This window comes from Salarias fasciatus, chromosome 1 (assembly GCF_902148845.1).
Source record: "Salarias fasciatus chromosome 1, fSalaFa1.1, whole genome shotgun sequence".
Taxonomy (NCBI): Eukaryota; Metazoa; Chordata; class Actinopteri; order Blenniiformes; family Blenniidae; genus Salarias; species Salarias fasciatus.
The window spans coordinates 2,917,065-2,939,310 of record NC_043745.1 but is presented as its reverse complement, the minus strand read 5'-3'; the positions used below and the strand labels follow the sequence as shown (position 1 = coordinate 2,939,310).

Genomic DNA, 22,246 nt, shown 5'->3' with positions numbered 1-22,246 from the left:
GGGGGCACAGCAACCTGGACCAGCCCTCCCACCATGGAAAAAAAAAAATAGAAAGACAGCGGCGCCTATTGTAGCCTCCATCTGGATGGAAGCGGCGCACAGGTCCTCATTGCGCTCCGTCTCAATCTGTGCAGCGCGCCCGGTGTTTACAGAAGCCGGCGCCCGCTTGAACCGCCACTTGCCAAGATGTGGCATGTTTATCAGCGTCTCGCTCTCCAGCTCAGCTCACGGCCGCATAAACACAGATGCACATGCAGAACACATACACACAATGTCTGTGTGTGTGTGTGTGTGTCACTGAATGGCCAGATAAGAAAACATGACATTATCTCTTTGGAGTGTGTGTGTGTGAAACCTGAGTGTGTGTGCAGTCAAAATGCTAATGCCAGATCTGTCTTGATGACCTTTTCTTCTTTGTTGATGCCCGGTGGTTTTTATAAATACCGTGCTGATATCCTGGGAAGTGTAATTACTACACTGCAGCAACACGCTGCCTCTTTATTAGTTTTCTGACAATGGGCTTCCTCGTCACCGCTGAGTGCTGCGTGAGTGTGTGTTTCAGTGTGTGAGAGGCGAGTCTCTTGTCCTCTTTGCTCAGCTGAATCACATAAAACTCAGTAAAAATTAACAAGCTGTTGCAACCTGAGCTCATTTGTGTATTGGCGGCTTAAAACTGTTGAACTACGTAAGCTAAAAAAGTTCTGGCTTCCACAAATTGATAAGTTTCATTGGCCCAGCTGAAGCTGTGACAATTCCAACGTGTAGAAATGTTGTAACAGCACCACAGCAGGACGATTGTGCAGTTTGGAACGTCGCAAATCATCTGAGATTCAAAGGGCTCCACCATTTGTACAGGGAAGAATTACATTTCCTGTCGTTGATAAGCTTGAGTCCACTCACGGATCCAGTCATCCTGAAGCTTCATTGTTGTGAAAGGTCACAGATCATGAGGCCTCACCAGTTTATTCCCCACTGTGGGATAAATAACAGATTATCTGATCTGATTTTAGGAATTTCTTCATGAATTATCAATTCACCGAACTGTGTTATGTAATACCAGTACGTACCAGAAGGTGGCGTGATGAGTCGACTTCCGGTCAGACATCGGAGACACTATTATCAGCCTGCTCCTGACGAGAGAAATAAACTGTTTTTGCTGGAAACCACAGGGAAACCACAGGTCGGGCTAAAAGCTAGCCTCCTGCACGGGGTCGTCCAGATTATTGAAGGTTTGCAAAGCATTGTGGATGGAAAGAAAAGCAGATTTGTTTTCCCTGTCCCTCGGAGATGTGTGTTGTTTAAATCTTGAATTGAACATCTTGTGAGTCTGAATCTGGATCACACTGGAGTTTCTTACCCTGACCCATGAAGAAGCAGAGGACCAATCACAGTCCTCGTGATCCCATGTCAAAGGAGAACCGACCAGTCACAGACCTCATGCTCTGACATGTCTGTAGAAAAGAAAAGAAGGACAAACAGTTCAGGAGCTCACATAATCTTTTCTTTATACAAATACCTTGGACTGAAAAGATGATCGAAGTAACAGAGACACTTCTGGTGAACCCGCTGGCACCGTGAACAATAGTGTGAAGTCTGAAGTGCTTCATCCTATCTGGGAAAACGCTTCAGAGCAGCTGGCTAGCTCAGCTAGCCTGTCCGCTGCCCGGCCCTCAAACCAAGACAAAACCCAGTCTGCAGGAACAAGCCGGCCAAGAAAATGCCATTTCACACCATTCACCCAACACACCCTTCATGTAGGGAATGACACACACCGGACACACACCTCTTCACTGCGTGTGTTTCTTTTAGCTTCTTGCTAACACGGTATCGAACCAGAACCAGAACCAGAACCAGAACCAGACTCAGAGGAGGAGACGTTCTGCTGTTCCTGTTTGGGTTCAGGGTGAAAAGGAGAGAAGAGGAGAGGACAGGACAGATGGATTGTGGGAAGGGATTCAAACCCTGGTTCAGGCAGTGAGGAGAGAATCTCTCTTCAGTTCAGCAGACTGATCCTCCATGTGGGGATTTCTCTTTTGCAGTTCTGTTCTTATCTCTTTTAATTAATCAGCATCTAAAGTGAAAAAAAAAAGCAATACAGTGAACTATTCATCACTTTCTTTGCCTTTTTCAGGGTTTTGTTGACAAATAATCACAGTCAATTAGACATTCAAACCACATGTCGCCTTTTAAATTAACCCACTGAGCAGATTTAACTCAAACCTCCGTTTCATCTTCATCCACTGAATACTTGAAGTTCTCGCGCTCACACACGGCTGATGGAGATGTCGGTTTAAACGTGGTGACATTGCTTGTATTTATGTGTCAGTTTAGCTCCGCGAGAGTCGTAATATCCTGCTCCCCATCCAGTTATTCATCTGCAGGAGCTTCTTAGGAAATCATCTCCAGGGATTCCTGAATGGATCACAGCCAGTCAGACAGGCAGATGAGCGCAGGACGGAGGGATTGGGCTGAGCAGGGATGTGAGTGCATTGCATTATTCTGACGGATACGGCATCAGATCCGGTTAAGATTCGGATCAGGTGTCTCAGGCTGGATCTACACGGCTAACATTTACAATGCAGGAGCGTCAGCGGGACTCCTCTGTGCTGTTGCATCACAGGTGTGAATGTCAGAAAAAAGGTCTATATGCATATGTAATGGGAATGTGCTCTGCGCCGGCTTGGCGTTGGTCGATAAGGATCGTGCGCCCCCAGGTTGGACTCTGAGGGATTAGGGCAGAGGCTGTTTGATCTTGGTGGTTTAGCATAAAAATCACAAGTCTCCTGAATCCCACAGCAAAGCAGCTGAGTTAGCTAATCGTGGGTCTGTGGCTCGCATGCGGGGATGGACTCGGACTCCGTAGCTTCATGTCGTGTCCTCAAGATGCCTTTGACAACACTGCAATTATGGGCCGGTCGGAGTGCTGCGCTAATGATGCTTTCAAAGAGCCGGAGAATGAAGGACCGCTTTGCCTCGTGGAGCAGATCACCGCAGCTTTCAAACAGCGCTAACGCGCCCTCGCTTCATAGCCAAGTGCAAAGAGCATCTCATCCCAAAAGCAGGAGGCAGTCTCACCGGAAACTCAACTCATCCGTCACAGAGGAGGGGCCGTGGTCAGCCACAGAAGCTGAAAGCCTATCCCGAAAAGCTCCGGAGCTGCGTTCAGGGTCCCCGGCGGCGTCCGCACCCGATCCGCCACTCGCCCCGGCAGCCAGCGCAGCAGAAGCAGAGAGGCGGGCGCGCCGGTTACGGAGCGTAATTGCTACTAATGACCATTAGGAGTTTGGTTTTCATCCTCAGGGGGCCGCAGAAAAGGCCTTTCGTCTTATCAGTTGATTAGAAACAAATAGACGGGGCCGGATCCTGCATATTAAGTAAACTGAGGGGGGTTGTGTTGGGGTGGGGGGGGGGGTTCAAATGGTGTTACTTTATCAGGGGGAAGCCTAATGGAGTGGCAGGAAGCTCATCCTCTGCTAATGTTTCAGCAAATGGACGACTGCTCCCTCACCACACTGCCCACCCAGCGCCGCTCCGCTTGTCAATCCATGGTCTCAGTTTTTTTTTTTTTTTTTTTTTTTTTTCCATGCCAGCTGAAACTGTATAAGAAAGAAAAAGAAGCAACAAAAAGTCTTCCTCCCGCCCGGGGCCTGGACTCAGTTTAGTTTCTTGCTCTGGCTGTAGACCTTTGAGCTGCTCTGTAGTAAAACCACTTATGCTTTTCCAACAGTCCTGGTATCCAAGTGCCAGCGATGGAAGCAAAGCAGATTCCTTTTTCATTTTTTTTCTTCTTTGAGGGTTAATTTGCATTATGCAAATGAACAATTGATATGGATCTTCTCCTCTCCGATGAACATTTTGCACTGCAATTTGCCAAGCAAGTAATTACTTATTGACAGAATGATATTACGAAGGAAATTGTTGTATAAAATGGCAAACCCATCCCATTGAAATGGTGACAAAAAATAATAAGAATCAGAATAATAAAATTACAAATCATGTGGTAAATGGACATGAGTGATGGAGGCTGGCGCTCAGCGCCGCTGCTCGCACCGCGCTCTCTTCACCGCCACCTGTGGTTGCACTCGGGGCTCGTGGCTTTGCATTTTAATTAATTTCCAAACATTATTAAGGATACAAATTCTCTGTCTCACTCGGCTGCACCGGGCCGTGTCGTCGAGCTGCAGGAATATCAGCAATTATCCATATTGTGATGGAATATTTATGCCGCGTTTGTGTACCCGGCTTGTCACATTGTGTCGTGACTCGTGATAAAGGCTCCTTGTTCTGCCTGCTTTTTTTTTTTCCCTGTCCTGACACGACGAAACCAAAGGAAGGAGTTTCAAAGCAACGGCAACCAGTACCAAACGTGCAATTACACACATTAAAAAGAGAGAAAATCAGGTCTGTTGGCAGTAGTTAGATTAGAAATGAACGACACAATGAAACAGTGGATATAAATCCATGAAATGCTGTTTGCAGGTTGTAGTCATTTCCATGACATGAGGATATAAAATGCACCACAGTGACGCTCAGAATCCTAGATATTCACAGCTGTTGAGATTCGAATATGAAACATGTGCCTTAGTTTTTTTGTAAATACATGAATAATCTAGAGCTTTACCACAAGTTGGTGTTTACAGGTATTATGGGATGAGATTGCACAAATAGATTAGATTTTTCCTCCATTTTACTACATACTGGACTAAAAATATTGCACACACACACTGCATATGTAGTTAAATAAACCGGGGGTGTCAAACATATGGCCTGCAGTCCAGAACCGGCCCACCAGGGTAAAATCCGGACGCAAGAGGAAATTTTCCAGCTGTAAGAAATTCTGACATTAACTGCAGTATATCTGCGTGACCAGCAGGGGCGCACTTCGGTCCTTTCACATGATCAGGATCTAGAAATGTGTCGACGTTCACGGTGATTCCTCCATTCTGACAAATTCTTCTGGTCATAAAATGAAGTCGCCGACTATTGAGTTCATGCTACATGCAAAAACTGATTCTCACGTGGTGGGAAAGGGTAGTTCATCAATATATATGTGTGTGTGTATATATATATATATATATATATATATATATATATATATATATATATATATATATATATATATATATATATATATATCTGTGTTTTTTTATATTTTTTTTAATGCAGAAGCATGTTGAATTTTGATTTCATTGAGTAAAAATCATTAAAAAAAAGGCAGTGACCTCTAGTAACCTTCACAGCATAAATAGAGGCAGACAAAGATGGAAATCAGAGTCAGTGGAACACTTATCCCTCCATCAGGGTCTGTGGTCTCTGGGAGAAGCATCAGGCTCCTCTCCTCCTCGGATCCAGAATTCTGGATCTCACCTATATTTCCTTTTCCCTCTTTCCACCTTTGTTGCTACAAGAAATGATTTCCCCGTCGCGTTTGCGTCAGCAGCACTCTGCCTCTTATATCGAGCATCCTGAGAGATTGGCACCTGGAGGAAAACAGAGGGAAGAAGGAGAGAGAGGGAGGGAGGGACAAACCGAGCGGGGCCAGTGTGCAGCTGCATTTTCTTCCTCAGTAATCGAATCCCTCAAAAGGGGCCCATTTTTCTTCATCTCCCCAGGTCCACAGGACCTTTAAACAGAGCAAGGCACCAAAAGAAGGTGCCATAGAACACAATTATAATTCCAATATAGTCTTGTAAAGAAAATGTAAACAGATAGCCAGGCTGCCAAGCTGCCCTCATTTTCCCAGAAGACCGGTAATAAAGTAGAAAAGATGTAATACTGGAAGAGGCTTTTTACCCCCTGTCCCTCCCTCACTCCAGGAATGGGAAAGTGTGGCTGTGCTGCAATGGCGGAAGGAGGGATGCTCGGGTTTATAGATTTAAAGGGGAGACAGAGCAGGGGTAGGTTTTACCAGAGGCGCTAATGTGGTTTTGCAAATGAACTTTAATGCACGAGTATTGATAAAAATAAAAGGCGCTCTGCAGTGCTGGTAGAAGCCCTCTCTCTCTAGCTCCATTTCAGAATCCTGCCGACTCTGACGGGAGGGCACGAGAGAGCCGCCAGCCCCTCCAGAGCTGTGAGCACCAGCAAATTGGTGGCAAATTTTGATTTGTAAGAGCGCACGGCTTTCCTATAGGCAAATCTCAAATTCTCCGAGCGAGACATTTTCATCCCCCTCCATACAGCGGCTTCCTCCTCTCTTGAATATTCCGTTTGTTGTGCGTTGTCTTGGGGGTAGCATTTGTTTTATGCCCGGTTTTGTATTTCTCGCCAGTTTATTCTCCAATCATTGGGATGCAGAGAAAACAGCAATAGGCTGCTTATGGTAATTTGCTGGCAGTGGTTGCAACTGTCCTAATAATTATTACAGTTACTGGAAGCCGCTCGGGCACACAGCTCAGAGGTGTGTGTGTGTGTGTGTGTGTGTGTGCAGGAGAGGTCGTGTTGGTGTTGCACTTCTTCACAGCAGCCCTCACTCTCGAATTCATCCATGATTTCATACTTCACAAACTTTGGCAGTCCGTCGAGGTGCTTGCAGAAACAGGCTGGAGGTTTTGAAAGTGTTGCAGGAGTTTCAGCAGAAAACTGTTGCCTTGTTACTGAAAGGAGGCTCTGCTGTTGGGTTTCAGTTTCTGTAACTCCGCTAGAAGACCTTGGTGTTTCTCGTGGCCCATGAACACCCATCCAGCGTCATTTTCCCAGATAATGTCACATTTCAAATGATGAAAAGTCTCATTTATACATCATGCAAGGTTAGCATGAGTAGAAACAAAACGGCTGTGAAACACCTGGAGCAATGGATGCATGTTTTCAGCGTTTTCATGTGAAGGTGGAAGACATTTTGGATTATTCTGGGTGAATGTTTACCAGTGTTGGGAAAGTCTTGCTTGCAAATGGCAGTGCTGCACAAGCAATAAGTAATAGATTACAATCACTGGTTGCACAGTACTGACCAGTGTCAGTCATATATTCCTTTTCCAGCACTGTTGTTTAAATGACAGCGGTGCTCAGAGCCACTGAAAAGACAACACAGCTTCCGAGGTGGAAGTATTTGAAAATGCTGTGGCTCCATCACAGCTGTAGTAAACAGTAGAAGTGGATGTTCTTTCCAAAAAGTCGGCAGGTCCGTGTTTGTAGGGCCTCCTGTGTGGAGTTTGCATGTTCTCTCTGTATGTGTGTGGATTTTCTTCTGGAACTTCAGTTTCCTTGCCTTGTCTGTCCTCTGTTGGACCTGTTGAGGGTGTAACCCAGTTTTACCTGACGTTAGCTGCAGACCTTCGCCACCCTGGTCTAGATAACGCAGTGTGAAAGATGGATGGACATCTCCTGATTGGCAGGACTCACTATTAAGCTCATTGAGCAGGACTCTGAAGCCCAAACTGCTCCCGTTGGAAGGATATTCTGTTCTGTGCTACTCTGTAAATTTTGCACAGTGATCACAGAATGGATCGAGCTTCTTGTCGGCTGAGTTTGGCCCCTGACAGAGACGATCGATCAATAACTGTTTGAATGGGAGCATCAGTTTTGGCTCAGACACCCTGTCCAACCCTTCATTATTTCTTTAAGTCGGTCTCACTTGTTCCTTCCCATCATACAGTTTTTCAGCTGAAGGAGTCATCGTACGTCAGAAGCTGATTGGCTGATTGGATGTTACTGGAAGGTGTGCAGAGAGATCCGGTAACAGCAGTACCTGCTCTCACACCAGCTCTCTCTGTCCCGTTTGTGCTCGTGCCTGTAATTTAATGCCAGCAGAGTGGTCTTCACCTGGAAGTGCTGATCAGCAGATGTAGAAATCTGTTACAAACTGACATCAGCACATTCAGATCTGGTCCAAATCTGGACTTGAAGGCAGTCAGACAGAAAATCTGCATTACAGCTCCCCTTCCAGCAGGAGAACAGACGAGCCAACTTCCCTTTTGTCTCTGAGTCATGTGACTTGTGTGCGGCGATCCTGCGACGTGACCTTTAGCGTGAGGGTGTGAATCCAGCCTCGGAGCGTTACTCAGCGCGCCTGGGAGAAGAGGAGCGTCTCCCGCGGTCTGTTCCTGGGATGGCTGTGACCGGGAGTGTCCCACTGAGTGGAAATCACAAGCAGGACGACAGAGGCATGCATGTTTCTTCTCCCAAGGTTGTGTGTGTGCGATTGTGTGTGCCTTCTCATTGTGTGTGTGTGTGTGTGTGTGTGTGTGTGTGTGTGTGTGTGTGTGTGTGTCAAAATGCCGGCCAAGAAGCAGGAAGGCCCGGCAGGCCAGGAGGAGGATGAGGAGGATGAGGAGGAGGGGGGATGGTGTGACAGTTTAGTGTGAGAAGGGGAAATGGCATGGTGCTACTGAAGCCAGTCATCCGTCTGCTGTGACACCCAGCGTGCACGGAGAGATGTCCCCGGGACTCGGCCAAGGCGAGGAGGAAGTGTGGCCGGCAGAGGAGTGGGCGGCGGAGTGGAAGTGTCATCCTCTCTGTGAGTGTCACTCCGTCTCTGCTTCCCTGTCTTCTTCTAGTGGCTGCAGTGTCCGTGCCTCACACACACACACACACACACACACACACACACACACACACACACACACACACACACACACACTTCCTTTAACCTCTCGTGCTGCTCTGAACTGCATCAGTTCTGTCCACTGTGTCTAAAACGAAAGCACAGTCATTGTTACTTGTTCTCCTTTTTGTGGAGGATAAAGAAAAAAGAGTATACTGCTTTCTTGTGAGGAACAAGGTGTGAAATTCTACTGGAAGATAAAACACCATCAGGCTGGGCTTTACATTCTCTGAAGAGGAAACAATCCTCAAACTCAAGCAGATCTGGTTTGTTTCGGTAAAAGTGACCATTTTTCATACTGAGCTCAAACTCTGATCACTCGATCCGCCCCAGAAGGTATCTCATACATATAGGTGGTGATTTACTGTAGAGCCAGACTCAGAGGAGGCCTCATGCTGTTCTGGTTGAGGTTCAGAGACAGAAGGAGAGTGAAGATCAGGAGGCTCGATGAGCTTGTTATCCGCCGACTAAAGATCGATAAATGTTATTAAACCGTCTTCTTCTCTCTTCTTGACATGAGGGCCAGGATATATTTATTACATTATAAACAGGAAGTATAATGAAATGACAAGCTGTGGGGGAGAGTGGCCATGGGAAATCTTTTCTGATCTACTCAGAAAACAAAAATGGTACAAAAGCTGAACATGCCTGTTTCCCACTGTCAGTGAACACAACGGATCTTTTCACGGAGCAAGCCTTTTGAGGACAGTGTTTAATTGGTGCGAGTCCTTGCTGCGAGACGGCAAACATGACACAAACATGAGGGCCTCTCCGTCTGCTGTGGCAGGTAGGAGGCGTTTTCATGTTCATTACGCATTATCAACAAGAAAGCAGGGATCTGTAGAAATTGAAGTTAAACACAAATGAATGTTTGTTTCTGCCTGCCGACAGCTTTCAGAGGCACTGAATAAACAAGCCTGCGAACAGGACAAGCAAAGTGCCCTTGAGCCAGAGTATAAGGAGCTGTAATGAAGGGCTTTGTCCAATAAAACTGTTTATTTTAAGAGCTATTGATAAAGTGACACAGTGAAAGTTTTAATTTGACCATACTTTCAGTTAGTACACATTGAACTTGTCATCGATGCGGTGTGCCGTCCTTAAAAATGACAAACTGTATCGAGGGGTGGTTACTCAAGGAGAAGCGAGTGTGTTGAACCAACAGTGTTTAGATTTCAAGACCAGTGAGCAGACGAAGGTCAACTCAGCTCACTCTTTCCTCAACTTCACCAGTACGTCAGTTACCCAGACCGAGCCGCGCATCGTTTCCTCTTTGTGCGCACCATCACCACTCATCCCATCCATTCACTGGCTGATTCATCAGGCACATTAGGTACAGCCTATTGTAATCCGGCACAGCAGCTCGGCCATAATTCAGCCTCACGCCGCTGATAATGTTCACTTTGGCTTTAGAATATCACACAGGCTTCGATTCAAACACATGGCTGAAGTGGGAGCCGGCCTGTATTATCCAAAGACGAGCCTCACGGCATTCACCTCCAAGAGGTCTTGACTCACACAGTCCTTTCAGCACGGCGAGCTGCTCTACATATAGGCAGCGGCGGCGGGCAGGAGTGGGAACTGTGTTGGTTAAACAGAAGGTTGGATGTTTGGAAAATATGAAAATTTGATGTGCACTGCCAGTTTGTGAGCGAGAAGATCTGAACTGATGCTCAATCTTTTCTGTGTGGATGTTCCATGTCCTCCCTGACCCTGAATCTGGTTTCTGCTGCTATTGTGCTTTTCTTTGCAGGATTCCATTGATGAGTTAACCAGTGATTCAGAAGTAACACAATACAAACATTCACTGCAAATCTGTCTGAAAATGGCTAAACAGTCCAAGTGATTACAAGTGAATTTAAATGAAATGCAAAACTTCAGTTTTTGGGTGTCTGCTTACACATCAACAGTGATTGAAGCCACTGAAAATGCTGTTTTGAAAACCCTCCGACACTGTGTGGAACAGGAGAAATGCTGCTTCGCATGCACCACGGCCGTAGTAAACAGTGCTGCTCATGCTCAGTAGTTGGACACAAAGAACAATGTTGTGTCATGACTGCCAGTCCAGATCTTCCTGGGATCAGTAGTTTTAGATTGGCATTCAGAGTGTTTACATGGGACTTTTTATTCCTGTTTAAATCCTAATAAGAGTTAATTCCTGTCTAATATGACCATGTAAACGCCTGAAAACTTTGTTTGGAATTGAGTTTAAAACCAATAATTGTCTATTCATAATTTGTTCTCTTTCAGGAGCGGAATTATATGTAAATTAGACGTGACTTTATTCCGGTCGTTCTGCTCATGCTCGTCTGTTACAGTGACGTAAGATGGCGTCCGGCGGTTTGACTTGTTCGGAGATGATTTATTTAATGGCAGCTACAGAAGAAATGAATATCATGAAAAGAGCGGATGGACAGGAGCAGAGCAATGAGGACACTTTCACTACTGTGTGTTTTCACCACTAAAACAACACACACTGGACTCCACGTGCTAACTACATTGTTTCAAAGCGCTGGTCTGTAAACGCGGCGCCTTTCTTCCACGAGAAGCAGAAACGTTACACTTCCAGCTGGAACGCTGTGGTGTAAACGGGACCTCATACCGTCAGGAGAGCAGTTTGTCCTTTAACTTGTGACTGAGTAGCGCTGAAGCATGAGAGCAGTGTTCTGGAGCTCGGATCTCCTGCTCTCTGCGTCGTGATGAAGCCTGTTGAGGGTTTGGTTTGGCGAGGTTGGCTGGGAGCCGATCCAGTTTGGATGTGGGAGCTGCCGTGTCTGGATTGGTAATTCATGGATGAAAGCACTCGCCTTGAGTCCGCGTAGAGCCGGCGTGGTTCGTAACAATCAGCAGGGATGGGAGTAAACTCTTCATTGCCTTTTGCAGAGTTAGAACTCATTTGGCTGCTCTTTGGTGGCGCCCCCACTGCCTCCTGATTCAAGCCGGTAGCTCCAGTGCGAAGCCGGCGAAGCAGCCGGCGGAGGCAGAGAGACGAAGAGCGGCGAGGGGACCGTGGGGGGAGCCAAAGTTGCCGGGATTTTAATGGCTCCTGCCTGCCAAGTGTGGTCATGAGCCTCCAGTGTACAGACAAGGCCTAATCAAAAGCCTCACACCGAGTGAGTGACAGCATCAAAGTGCATCTGCATACTGAGGGGGAATTCTCCCAACTTTCTGATTTCTGCACAATTACAGCGCGTACGGGAATGGAAATGCATGCTGCGATGATTTCTTCCTCCTCCCTGCCTCCCCCCACCCTCACCCTCCCTCTCTATTTCTCTCTTTTGCCTCTTTCCGTAAACAACATGAGCGCTTCTGCCGTTTGCCTGTTATGTTTGTGTACATTATTTTCCAATCCTCAGGAGGCCTGGAGGAGGAAGAAGAAGAGGAGGAGGAGGGGGAGGAGGGGGAGGGGGAGGGGAATTAAAAAGGGAGAGAAGCTGAGGGGTGAAATGTAGAAAAGACACTGAGAGGAAGAGGAGGGGAAAGGCAGGCAGAGTGAGAGAGCCGCATTTTCACACCATTACTGTTTGAAGAACATTTTAGCACCCTGGAAACTCTGGGAAGGGAAAATAAATAAATAAATAAATAAATAAAATAATATATATATATATATATATATATATATATATATATATATATATATATATATGTCTGCATGCATGAAAGCATTTGTGTGGAATCGAATGTTGCGGCGTGACCCTCAGCTACCGAGGCTGACCAGCAGACTGTAAACATGGCGTGGATGCTTTATTCACACATTTTATTCTTAAACACATTATACAGTAGCTCGTCTTTGTTCCGCTTCCTCCGTCTTTCCACCGTTGCATATTTTCCCATAAATTTTTCAGACACTACAAGCTTATCAAAAACATTTTTTGGAGCGGCAGGCATGGGGAAAAAAAAAAAATCCTCCTGCAGGATAAAATTTATTTGTCAGGTTTATACTGTGGAGCTCCATCTCCCTCCTACCCATTAGCGGATTGGCTACTTGAGCGCTGCTTACTATCAAGGGAGCTGCAAAAACTCAGTGCGAGCCAGAATGATGGAAATTACTTTTCTGGCTTTTCTGCGCGGCGCTCGTATCAGGCCAGACGTGGATTTCAAAAGTAATCGAGTTTGGTGCATTCACAAAGGCAAAAATTGGTGTTTGTGAAAAAAAAGAAAGAAAAAAAAGAAAAGAAATACAACAACACACATTTGGGGCGTTTGGGTCTCATTTGCCCAATTCCTTCCAAAATTCACCTGGAGATTGTTGGCAGTCGTGTAACCAATTCCCCAGCAGCCACATCCCGCCCCCCCGTTCGCCCTCCAGCCGGACTGCGAGGCTCCGTCCCTTTGGCCGCCACGTCGCTGAATGAGCGCAGCTCAGGCTGCTGTCACTCTGTCCTTCGGGAAGTTAAAATTCTTTTACCCAGCAGATTAATGACGACCGCCGTGAGCCAGCGAAAGTTCAAGTTTCTACCCGCTCTGGCAGATCGTCCCCGATCCGGTGACGTCCTTTGTTTTTCCAGCCGTCCGCGCCGACAGCACAGGTCAATAGGCTCGGCCACCCCGTTTCTGTGTGTGTAAGCACTTTTGCCAGCATCTGGAGCCGCTAAATGGATATTGGAGGCTGTTGCCGGAGCCGAAAGAATGTTGGACAATGGTTGAGATTGATGAGTGTTTGGGCGCTTTCCCTGTGACCCCTCCGCATCTGGCAGGAACAAAGTCAGGCAGGTGTGACAGCCAGCATCCATCTACTAGTCAGCTGTAATAGGGAGGGGGCATTTATACACACACACACACACACACACACACACACACACACACACACACACTGCAGCCTGTGTCTTTCCCCCCGTTTTAGCAGGCAGAGGATGCACACACGTCTGTCAAACACACAAACAAGCACAAACAACAAATGAGACAGTTCTACACACACACACACACGCACGCGCACACACACACACACACACACACACACACATTGTGTGGTCACAATCACACACACGCACTGACTGGGGGAAAAAAATGAAATAAATAAATAAAAAGCCTTCCTGGCAAGCTTGGCCGTGTGTCTTTCCAGGAAGGAGTCGCTTTGCAGCGCTGACTTCCTTCAAACGTCTGCGAGCTCTCATGTCTTATTACCCAAGACAAATGGCATGTCGCGCCGCCGCCGCATCCCAGCTCCTCCGCCGGCGACACGGCCACGCCGCCCCACGGTTCACTCGCGCTCTCGGATAAAGAGGTGCATGAAACCGGGCTCGACAAAATATCCACACACACACTGTCATGTGTTAATTCTGTGGATCAGTTAGGATTTAACTGCGAAGTGTAAATTTGTGAAGATGGCCCAAGTCACTCACTAACAAAATTATTTTTGAGATTTAAGGTCAAACAGAAAAGAAGTGTTGTTGACTCCAGTTCTCTCTCACAGTCTGCTGATCACAGCAAAGATCTTCCTTCTTGGTCCTACAAGCTGCATGAAAGCTTCCTCACAGATTCCTCACATTCCGTGTAACCCACATTACCGATCAAATGTACTGATGTCCAGAGATGGCCACTGTCAGATGGGAGGGCGTGAAGTGGCTTTAAGGTTCGAAGGGTCTTGAATTTAACTTAGTCTGGAGCTGAAATGTAATTTTCACCTGAACTTTTTGTACTTAGTTTCAGGAACTTTTTTGTTCTCGGATCAGAAAAGTCTTTGTGCAACTTGAGTCCTGTTTTAAGAGCCAGTCCATTAGTTTGAGAGTGATAGAAAGGCGTAATCCCAGGTTTAATCCTGCGCTGCTGGTTTTATTATGCTACTTTCATGTCGCAGCTGCCGGCCTAGTACTTACTGGAAACTAATTTACCTTAATTCTGGAACTTAAACACTATTGCGGTGAGGATTTTCCCTCCTTGGTTTCATTTCTCACATAGAAACTAATCCGTTCACAGTATGGGGTGCCAGGCAGGGAGATGGATTTTCACCTTTGTCTTATGCTCTGGGTCTAATGAAAACCTGGGAAATGTGATAGAAACAACGTGAAGCCCCACAGAGGAAGATTCACACCAGTGAAAAAAGGTGAAAAAAGGGCTGAGCTTTGAAACTGCGCAGCACTCAGAAAGCCATGAGGTGACACTCGCTTTACATTTCATTCTGAGTCTTACATTTCATTAGTGCGAGCATTGCTGTTGTTTGAATGGAAATAAGACGCGTTCAGTCCCCCGAACAGAGCTCTCCCGCTCCTATTTACTCGCTCTCAGTTTTAACAAAAGGAAGGTGTGATGGAAAATTTCACGACCATATTTTAAGCTCGCTGTTGATGCTGAAAAAACTTCTCCATGGCAGTGAAACATAAGGCCCGTGGACCAAAACCAGCCCACAAGAGGCTCCAACCTGGCCAAACCTTCAACAAAATGATCAATATTTCAAAGGAAAGCATTGATTTTTTTTTCTTCAACATATATCCTAAGAGCGCTGTGCAGCAGGTTCCTCACAACACTGGGAGGCGAGTACAAGAAGAGATTAATGTGAATGTGTGATTGTTGAGCATGTTTGTGATTGTATCTGTAATTAGTTTTAAAATTCAGTCTTCAGTGGAGACGCTGCTCCTCAACATTCTTATTTGAAGACTTTATTGTTTAATCTCCTATATTGTACCTTAGTGTCAGACAGCGCCATGTTAACTGTTAAATCTACACTTTTTACTTCTTGTGGCACAATGTGTGATAAAAATGTCTGCTAACACTTTATTTGAAGCCCCTCTGTATAACACATTATAAGTACATTTATAAAGTATTATAATGCCATTATAACACGTGTAGCTATAGTTATAAACATTCAAAGATGATCACAATGCCAGGAACTAAGCCTAACCCTATCCCTATGCTGTATAGCGAGTTATAAAGCATTGTGATCATGTATGAGTGTTTATAACAACTTATAATGTGTTATACCAGGTGCTTCAAGTAAAGTGTTACCAAATGTCTATATAGTCACAATCACTGCAACCTCGACTGAGGCAACATGCCTGGATGTTGTTGTGGAAGAGTTATGAGGCTGAGTGTACCCACTGCAGGCTGGAAAAACCTGGGTGTCTGTATGAGTTCTTATAGAATAAAGTCTGGCCTATCAGGCCATACAGCCATGTTTAACTGATTATTAGGTATAAAATAAGCTTTTAGAGAAATATAATAGACTCAAATAATATGCTGAACTTGTGGTAAGACAGAAAATGGCACCTATTGCATCATTTTCGTAACGATACAGCTCTGGCTGTTGCATTATGGATGTTTTTACAGAGTCGTGGCTTTGAGGCTAATGCTAGGTAGCTAGCTCTCCTGGCAGCTTCACTGATCTCTCAGCTCTTGTCTCGGTGTTGTGCCAAAAGAAATCTCTTTTAAAAATCAATGTTTTCCTTGAATTTTTCACCATTTGCTCGATTTAGCAGACTGCAGACCTCCAGAAACTGAAGCTCGCGCTTCGCAGAACGCTGAGCGTTTTCTTTGAAATGGCCTCAACATCTCACCCGGAGCACCGGAGCCTGGACGAGTGGCGGGCGGAAGCTGGAGTCAGCGGTGGGTCTGAGTCAGAGACCTGGTTGCACTGTGAGGAGAAATGTGGCGTTTCAGGAGCCTGAATGCCTCACGCAGTGAAAGCAGCTCTCAGCCGGGTGGTCCGCGCCGCCATTGTTAGAGCCCCGGGGCACGCCGGCTCCGTCCACCCTCGCCTCCCCTCCGTCACCACCGTCACCGCCTGCGTGGAAAATCCCCCATGAGCCTCCTCTCTGATGTAAATCACAGGTAGGGGAAATGTGAGCCCGGCTGATGCACCGGCACTGTGCCGTGAAATCTCTGTTGACATTACCGACGGGCGATTCCAGAAAAAGACGCAGAGCGAGAGAGCGGGATGGAGACGGGGGAGGCGGGGGCCGAGAGAGTGATAAAATGGGAAAGGGAGCGAAAAAGAGAGAAATAGGAGGAGACGTGAGCATTTCAGGGACTCACTTTTGACTTTCTTACTTTTTGACTGACTGTCTGGAGGATGATGGACTGAACTCTTTCATTGCCTCACATCTAATCCTCATTCTTTAACATCCTCCTCCCTTTTTTCTTTATAGGCAAAGACAGAAAAAAAAAAGCTGGCTGATCTTAAGTTTCTTTCTGGATCTTACAGCTGTAATCCCTCCTAGACCTAACCTGCTTTCTCAGTGTTTGTTAGGTAACCTTTTAACAGACGTGGATTGATGTTTTTTTCAGTTCCACTGGCTTTGTTAAGTGACAGCAAGAGGTGGGAAGACGAGGGAAATGAAGTTAGGCTAACAGGAGAATTACTTTCCCTGCCCAGTCCTCTCTTTCCAGGTAACAAAGGGAAGAGTAAATTATTATTATTATTTCAGAGTACGAAAATATTCATCTGGCGGTGCCGGGAGATCAAAGTTCTTTTGATACTCTGTAATAAAATGCTGAAAGGATGACGGATTGGTGTAAAATGTTCTATGTGGGATAAACAAAACGCTGTGAAGTTGTCCCTGGAACTGATGAACCTGAAGGTTTACTAGTCTAAAGTTGGTCTGTTCCCTGCAGTAATGCTGGCTTGAGTCTTGCTCTTTGACTGAGCCCACTTGATAGAGCAGATCTTCACCAAAACATGGGATTGTGGGAGTCGGGGGGGTTTGGGATATTGAAGGGAGTGAAGTCCCGAAGCGTGGAGGTGATGCATTCGATGGTCGTCCGCCAGCGTGAGGAGGATAAAAGCAGCGACGCCTCGCCATCCGCCACTTAAAACAAGAGAAGACAGCTGGCGGTGGGTTCTGTGTCTGGTCGCCCCCCCCTCGCTGCCTGGTGGGCTCGCGGCCGCGGCCCCGGCCTCAGCCGGAGTGTGAAGCGTGAGTCGTGGCATCATGACGTGCAGGAGGAGTGCTCGCGCCCGTCGCCGCCGCCCGCTCCGAGGTGATCTGACATCTTAAAGCGGCGCGCCGTGCAGTTGCACATTGGCTCAGACAGGCGTGTTGATGTGGCTCGGACCCCTCCCGACTCCTCCTCCACCCCCCCTCCACCGCCGCCGCCCTCCTTTACCAGGCTGAAGGCGGCTGCCAAGTGCTTCCGCTAAGAAGACGGCTTAATTGTTTCTGCCACAGCCATGCCTCTCCTTCATTTTTCTCTCTTTTCCTCTCTAATCCCAGGGACGGGAAAATGGAGCCGTTATTTGCATGTCTAATGATACTCGATATCACAGGCCTCTCAAAGGAGAAGGCTCGGATGATTATTAATACAGCCAATGAAGCCCTCGTTTATGTGCCTTTTGTTCTCAGGCCTGAGCAACCGCTGCTTAAAAAACCTGTTTACCACTGAGAGATGTCGGGAATCTGCCGCTGATAGATGCAAAGCCTTTGTGTGCCTCTCTTTGTAACTGGGGAAGCTGGCAGGAGCGCCCGGCTTCGAAAAAAAAAAGAAAAAAAAGACGCTTCGTCAAAATAATGTAGCTGGGATATTGATCCTGCTCAGGATGAGATCAGTACTTCTATTCTGGGATGTTTTACATATGCAGGTCGCGCTCTTTTCTCTCTTCCTGTTTGGCAATAATTGGTCTCACTCCAAAAATCCGTCCTTCTGACTGAATTTGGTATTCCGAGGTGCAGATATGTGAGCCATCACCTGCATTTATTACACATTAACAATGCCATTAGCCTGCGGTGCTGTTATAAAGAACCAGGCCTGCCATTATTTTGCCACAAGACAAACAAAAGTGCTTAGCAAGGCCTGTCAGAGTCCATTACTCACGCCTGCATGCAGCTAACTTATTGTATAGCGTACCTGCAAGAGGCTCTCTCCTCTCCGTGCATTGGCTCTCTGGCAGCTGGCATTGAAAGTGGCTAATTTGTGAGACTTCTCAGGTTGAGAACAATGACTTTGACAGCTGGAACAGGCACTGTGGAGCACATCTGCATTTTTCCGCAGGAATAAGCCCCAAAGAATGGCTCCGACTCCACGTGCCTTCCAATTATGGAAATGTGTGCACGTCTATATATACTATGTACCCAACGTGTCTTAAAGCATGCTGATCGCCATGCAAAGAGGAAGAGCGCGATGCTGCCTTCTCTTCTTGTGCTCAACAACACTGGAGTGTTTATTTTGTATTTTTAACACTTAAAGAAAATATGATTGTTTTTGACAAAGAAACGTGAAACTAAAGCCAGACTGTGAATTAAGGCAGCATTTCGTATCAGACTGTTGGACTTATGCTTCCTGTTAGTTGTACTCTTGTGTCAAATGTGATTAATGTCAATTTTCAGTTGAAGCACAAACATTTGTCTGTTTATCAGACCCCACAAGTAAAATGCATCGTTTATGCATTTTGATTTCAGAAAAGATTCACGTTTACCATGTCCGTTTTTATAGATACATGAAAACAATGTAGTTTTAGGTCTGGTAGTGAATACTGGGTTGTTTTGCAATGAAAACACACACACGCACGCACGCACGCACACGCGGGCTTTCATTACAGAACACATGTACAATCAGTTGTTTAATATTTTCATGTCAGTTTCTTTTGCACTCTTTTCTATAAACTTTATCCTTTATTCACTTATCACAATTGCCTCAATTTTTTTGCAACAAAGTCAAATTAATTTTCCAGCTTGCTTTAAATAAAGCCTGTAACAGAGTCTGGACGTCACTGCAGGCACTCACATGTTCTGCAGACTGCAGTAAACAGCTCCTGTTCCTGCATCCAGCGGGGATGTATTGTTCAGTTGTTTGGTCACAGCGATCCATCCTGGTCGTCCGTTCATACGAATGGCACCGTGTGTGTTTTCACTGCAGCAGCTACTGCATCAACACTACACTGTTTTCAGTGTTTCTACTGTTTCCATGTAAACGCAAAGCTTTTCAGAAATGATGCTTTTCTCTTGAAGCATAAGTAAGCATCACTTTCACTACGAGCTACAGTTTGGTTTGATTGATCTGGTGTGAAAGAACCAAGGAAAACAACATTTTCAGATGTGGCTGGAAGCAGGACTTTTCTGAGAAAACCATTAACTTCATCCGACTGTTGGAAGTTGGGGGCTCCTGGTGAAGTGCAGCGCCGGGTGTTCTCTGAGACAGACGGCTGAGGGTCTGTGTCGTGGGAGGGTGACACAGCGCCGACGTCTCTGCTCCTCACTGCAGCTGAGAAGGAACGGCGCGATTTCACCCAAACTCACTGAAACTTCTGTTAGCAGAGTCAAAAAGATGCAGGATGGGTCGGGGGATTTTGGATGCTGCAGGCACAACTGCTTCACACTCCTCCCAACAACAGCCAGCGTCATGTTTTGACTGTTTCACAGCATTTCTGATCGTACAGTTCACGAAACTGGTGTGAGTTTCAGTGAGTTCATTTTCACAGCAAAAATCCCAATTTAAGCCTTTGTGGAGCAAAAAGAGATGAATAGCTGTTCCATTCCATTTATTTAGATACTTTTCTTTTATCTGTATGAGACAAAACATGTATTTTGCTTTAGTGTTTCAACAAATACAAGTCAAACAGTTCAGAAGCCTCAAACAGCCCAATTTCACCTCGTGAAATACTGCCACAATAACGTTTAAATTTAAACTTTAAAGTTTTATGCATGAAGTATATGCACGAAAGAGGTATATGTATAAAATGTATATTTTCACAAAACTCCTGTTTTTACTATTGAAAGTGACTCAAATCTCAACTTAAAATCAGTTTGATGAAAGTATCCGTCCTGAAACTTCTCTATTTGCCACATTCCGCTTGTTAAGAAATCTGTTAACAGAATCAATGTTTTGTAGCATGTAGCATCATTACATTTATTAAAGTTCTACCTTGTCTGAATTTCATGTGATTTTCCCTCGTTTTTATGAGACACCTCACTTGAATGAGAGGAAGTCATTCCTGCAGCACCTGTTGGAAATGATGAGAGCGGTCCGTCAGCACGGCGCATTGGGCTTTTCTCCATACCTCCGTGTTTTTCCGGGGGAACAAGCAGGCCAGATTTGGTGTTAATGCTTGCTGGAATGCTCCGTTCTCTTCCTCAACGCGAGCTCGCGCACGGCCGGCACCAAACCAAGCCCCGCCGACAGCATGTGCTGTTCCTGACATTTAGCAAGATCACACCATCACATGTTCGACAGATGAGTTTGTGATCGACATCAACACTCATTTACTCAGCGGTTAAACTCCGAGCAGGAAAAAAGAGAAAGGAAACCAGCGAGCGAAAGAAAGAGTGGAGCGGGCGGTGGGGGTGGGGGTGGGGGTGGGGTGGGGGGGTAGGAGGGGTGGAGGGGAAGTGAAATGTTGAAATATGAATTACAAACCCGAGCAGCACCATCTGGACCGAGAAAACACACATCATAGTGGGAGAGCCGGCGCATTGAATTAGACTTGCTACGGGATCCATCTGCACCTCGTGAAATCAATCTCATTCGTTGATTTGATTAGGTCAGCCGCACAGAAGAAAGAGAAAACTGTTGTGCTCCTTGATTAAGCTTGTTGTGTCTTAACGCCCCTCTGCACCACGCCGCTCCGCCCGCCTCGGGCATGCTGGGGATTACCGATGAGTTTGGGGCCCGCAGGTAAGGCTAATGACAGTCGTGGAGGTTAATGCTAAAAAATCTGCCTCCATTTAACACGCAGCGTGTGAGCCTGGAAGCGCCGCTCATTTACACCCTTCCGTGGATCCCGCTCTTCACTGCTCACAATATTTACGCCTCTTTTCTCTCTCTGAGCCTGGTCCGCTAAAGCGTAGAAAACAACATATTGTGCGCACACACACACACACACACACGTCTGCTGATGTGTGTTTGTTGATCTCCTAAAGTAACACACAGATCGACAAACGGCCCTCTGAATCTCCAAACCGCGGACGTCACTCGTCCCCTCCATCCTGCTGATGGATGGCGTCACGTCATACTGTCACGAGTACCAGTACATGTACTGGATCGCTTATTTCTAGATTTTTTCAGGTTACAGTATTTTGTCTATAATATGAGTTAGACGACTCTGTTCAGCAATTTCAGTTGCATGTTTCAGGCCAGATGTTTCCCCTTTTAATATGTAAACAGAGCAATTAAAAAAAAAAAAAAAAGCTTTTCTTTCATTTAAATTTCAGCTTTATTGTGTTTTTTAAAATGATAATTAATTGGGAACTTTTTTGCACGAAAACAAAGAGAGAAATTAAGAATTGTAGTTAGTTTCCATTGATAATTTCCTAAACCAAGACATCCAACTCCACCGAAAACCCTCATTTAAAACTGTTTCTTGATATCATTTGTGCTTTTATTATAAGAAAATCACACGAAAAACCAATAAGCTTCAAACTTTTTAAAAGTACATGCAAATTCTGGACACTTTACGTGGAATCTTACACGTGCTTAGATCCGTCCGTGCACATTAAAGCTGTAATTGCAACATCTGTGTGTGTGGAGTTATGTTACATTACATTTACATTTCTGGCCTTCACGGTCCTCTTCAAACGTTCCCTTCACTTGAGGCAGGAATTAAGGTGCAGAGTTAAAATACTGCTGTTCCTCAGATTTCACTCAGGCCCCATTTACACGACACAAAAACATAAACATTTCTTTTTGTTTCAGAGCTCAGAGACACTGAAAACACATTTTTTATAAAAAACACCCCAACCCTGTCTGCATGGAAACGAGGAAAAACACAACTTTTCTGAAACGTCTTTACTTTGCATGTCCACTACAACCATAGTAAACAGTAGTTCTGCACATGCTCAGTAG

The 22,246-nt window shown here is 45.8% G+C and overlaps 1 protein-coding gene across 2 annotated transcripts in view; it reads left to right on the top strand.

Annotated features, from left to right (window-relative positions):
- The window catches only part of cdh8 (cadherin 8), a 143,709-nt gene that overhangs the window by 28,383 nt on the left and 93,080 nt on the right, over positions 1 to 22,246 (top strand). The gene's annotated exons all lie outside the window — the stretch shown is intronic.